Raw genomic sequence first — 4,253 nt, forward strand, 5'->3', positions numbered from 1 at the left:
CCCAGAGTTCATCACCTCCTCTAACTAACTTCCAAAAGTTTCTTTGCAAATAGAGATTTATTCAAAGGCTCTGTTAGCCTTAGGCCCAAACCACCTCTATCCTTAGGTCGAAAAATTTTATTCCATAGGATATTATGAATAGTAGTCTTGTCACTCTCACCTTACCACCAAAAATTTCTTTGCAATCTATCTAACTCATGGACTTTCTTTGGGAGGAGATTTGTTAACATGAGGTATGATGGAATGCTTTGCACTACTACTTAGAGCATAGTAGTTCTACTGTCTTGAGATAGGACTTTGGCTTTCTAGTTGGCCAATTTATTTTCAATTTTTGTGATTACTTCCTTGTAAGGTTTACTTTTTTCTCTTCCTTCATGAATCCAAGCTCCCAAGTATTTACTATTCGACTGCATTATTTTCATATCCATAAGTTTACGCAAAAGCTTTTGGTGAGTCCGATGAGTGTTCTTACTGAACAAGATGCTAGATTTGTTGTAATTGATCTTCTGCCCAACTATCTTTTCAAAGTGAAGTGAGGCTGGTTTAACTGCAAGTAAAGAATTTGTAGTAGCTTGACAAGCTAACAAGCAGTCATTAGCAAAAAAAAAGAAAAAGAGATAAGGGATTTGAGTTTCTTGCCAAATTAATTCCCTCGAGTCTTCCAATGGACTCCTTTTGAATTAGATTTGAGAGTACCTGCATTTCAATAATGAAAAGGTACGGGGACAGAGGATCACCTTGCCTCAGTCCCCTTTTAGTATGGAAGTAATCAAATGAGCCACCATTCAATTTTAAAGAAGAAGAGATTGTTGTGATGCATTGCTTTATCAAATTACACCATTTCTCTGGGAAGCCCATTCATCTAAGTATTTTTATAACAAAACACCACCCCATACGATTAAAAGCTTTTGCCATATCAATTTCGAGCATTGGCCATCTATTTTTTTCCTTTTTGATTTCTTAACTTGTGCATTATTTCTTTAGCTAGAATGATGTTGTTAGTAATGTGTTGACCTTTTATAAAGGCAACTTGATTATGAGAGATGAGTTTAGGTAATAGGGTTTTAACCTGTTTGCAAGCACTTTAGCAATGAGCTGGTAAATGACATTGCAAAGGCTAATGGGCCTATAATGTTTAGTTGACTCAACTCCGTTCTTCTTTGGGACAAACACAATAAAAGAATGATTCAAACATTTTAAAAGTCTTTCATGTTGGAAAAAACTCTTGATTACACTTGTGAGGCCTGCACCAAGGATGTGCCAATACTTCTAGAAAAAAAAGGGGGTGAAGCTATCTGGTCCAAATTCTTTGTGAGGGTTCATTTCAAAGAGAGCCACTTGCACCTCTTTCTCATTTGGAGTCTATAGAAGCATACTTTTGTCTTCCTTAGAAAGACTAGGAGAGATAAGTCTTCTAGTTGGCTCGGATTAAACTCCTCTTCCTGTCCACATATTTAGAATATGATTTTTGAAAGCTTGCGCTATTTGCTACTTTTTTAAAATCCAATTCTTGTTAACTTGTCGCAGCCATTCAATATTGCTCCATCTTCTCCTTTGCTTTGTTTAGATGTGAAATAATTTTGTGTTTCTGTCACCCTCATGTAACCAGAGTTCTCGAGATTTTAGTCTCCACAGCTTCTCTTCATAGGCCAGCCAAAAGTTATACTGCTTTTCCAAGTCTCTAATTTTTTGCATGATCCATAAAGTTGGAGTGGAATTGGTGCAAAGAATTTATTTTTTCCTTTAACTCCTTTACATATTTACTAATTTTTCCAAAAACATTATGATTCTAGAGCTTTAGGTTGTCTTTAAATTTCCTTAGTTTATAAACAATCTTGTATGCTAGAAAGCCATTTACCTCAACTTGCCAATTTTCTTGTATCAGTTTTTCACAGGCTACATGATCAGCCCACATGGGAAGAAAATGAAATGCTTTTCTTACCAAGGATGGCGAGAAACTCGTGTCAAGTATGATCGATGAGTGATTCGAATTGAATGTTGGGAGAGTTGAACTTGAGCTTCCGAGAAAGTGTCTAACCAATCTAGATTTGCGAAAGCTCTGTGCAGCCTTTCTTTAACTAGTTTATGCTTGTTGTTTATTGGTCCAAGTGAAATAGGGTCCAGAGCTTCCTATTTTTGAGAGAGAGAAATAGTTTATTACTTCTTTCAGAGGGATCGATGTATGTGGTAAGTTGTTGATTCCTTCATAATCTGTGGGATTTATGATATCATTTACATCTCCTATCATTACCCAAGCCTGATTCATGAGATAGCCTTTTGTTTGGGAAAAAAAGAGCTCCAGAAGGTAGCTCTATCCCCTCTACTTGGATGTCCATAAAGAAAAATGAGAGTCCAACTCTTTCCCCTAGGCCCATGAGAAATTTTCAATTCAATTATTCTTTTATTTGGCTCAACAACTTCTACTACCAATCCATTCTTTTAGCAACAAATAAGACCCCCCTTCGACTTGAAGCTTCCATTATTTTGAAATTAAAGTATTTTAGACGTTTACATAACTTGGTGGCAGCTTCTTGCTATAATTTGGTCTCATTAAGGAAGAGAAAGCTAGGATTATGGGTATTTGTAAATTTTTTTATCGACTTTTAAGTTTCTTTTCCCCCCTCCCTCCAAACATTCCATGCAAGAATTTTCATATTTGAGGGTGATATAGAATAACAATAGTAGAGATAAAAGGAAATGTAATAAATTGTTATTAACAAAGAATAGTACACAATATAGAGTATTTCAAATACCTGGAGCAGAAGAGTTACAATGGCGGCAAGATGCTGCTTTGAGTTTGGTAGGGTTTCCCAATGTTTCCACCAATTAGTGTCTTCAAGCTTGTCAAGAGGTTCAAGTTGCCTTATGGTGGCTTCAACTTTAGCTAGAAATGGACTAATCTCTTTAAAGCCCTTTAAAAGTCCACTCTTGGTTTGCTCTGAGGTATTACAACTTTTGATAGAAGAACCTCCCTTACTAATATTAAGACTTGTCAACCGAGGCATCATCTCCAATACTAATTTTCCCCCTGATTCGCCTTTTGGATTTACTTTTGGGATCATCTCCAATACTAATTCTCCCTTACTAATCTCCTTAATTTGCACCTTATTATCTGATTTATCTAATAAGTTGAAAGCCTCATCAGTCCCCTCTGACTTATTTACTAATTTTGCCTTCTTTTGATCCTAGTTGTAGCCTAACTCAGCTCGTTTAAGTTTTGAAGACGACTCAGCTCTTTTGGTTGTGTTTGATTGCAATGCAAATAAATTTGCACTGATGCGAAACTGTGGCAGTGTAAATTCTAACCTATTTTTGTTTCAAATTTTAACTTATTTTGTTTGATTGTATTACAAATGCAGTCAATTAATACATGAAACAGAATAAAGTAAAACCCAAAACAAAATTAAATGAGAATTTACATTTTTTTCATTTGCAATCCCATACATTTGTACTATTGCAAATAAAATTGCATTGCAACCAAACACAGCCAAAATAAAAAACCAATCGATTCTATTAGCCATATTTTTGGGTTCAATTTCTGGTTTTTTTTTATGAGCATCCCTACTTGTTATTCCAACATTTTTTGTTGTTCTTTTTTTGTATGCTTTTTTAATTTCTTGGATCTCTCTTCAATGGTAGTAACGATCAATAAGGAAGGTCATGCCTTACCAAACAATGAGAATTCAAGTCTCTTCGTTGCTAAGTTGTTTCTCAATATGGTATAACTCCCAGTTTCCCAGTTTGTCCTTCCCCAACCTACTCTAATGGAATGAGATAGAGCAAGTGAAGAAGAACATCAAGTAATCGACACCCTGATAGCAAAACAAATATCGAAGCTTGGAGAAGATCTTGCCAAACATGCAAAGGTAGCAAGATCTTTTGTGGAGATTTTAGTGGAACCGGTTGTGGAAGCTGAAGATCTCATCGAAAGAACACTCAGAGGATGTATCTTTTCCAAGATTCAAGTTACGAAAGAGGACACCAATGCGTTTGTCAAGAGCTTATGGGCTCCAACGAACCCAGTTTAGGTGGGCCATGAAGATATTGATAGTTGAGAATTTGCTTTTTGATAGTAAAGAAGACATGCAAAGGGCTCTAGAGGGTGGACCTTGGTTCATTCGCTCTAATTGGATACTTTTAGAAGATTGGAAGGATTCTAGACTGGGGGAAAGGTAAAAATCTAGCACCAAAACATTTGAGTGCAAATGCATATCCCTCGTTGTTTCATCTCAGATCACAATTGCAAACTACTT

Source organism: Nelumbo lutea, chromosome 5, assembly GCF_056320005.1.
Source record: "Nelumbo lutea isolate HS-2025 chromosome 5, American lotus-T2T, whole genome shotgun sequence".
Taxonomy (NCBI): Eukaryota; Viridiplantae; Streptophyta; class Magnoliopsida; order Proteales; family Nelumbonaceae; genus Nelumbo; species Nelumbo lutea.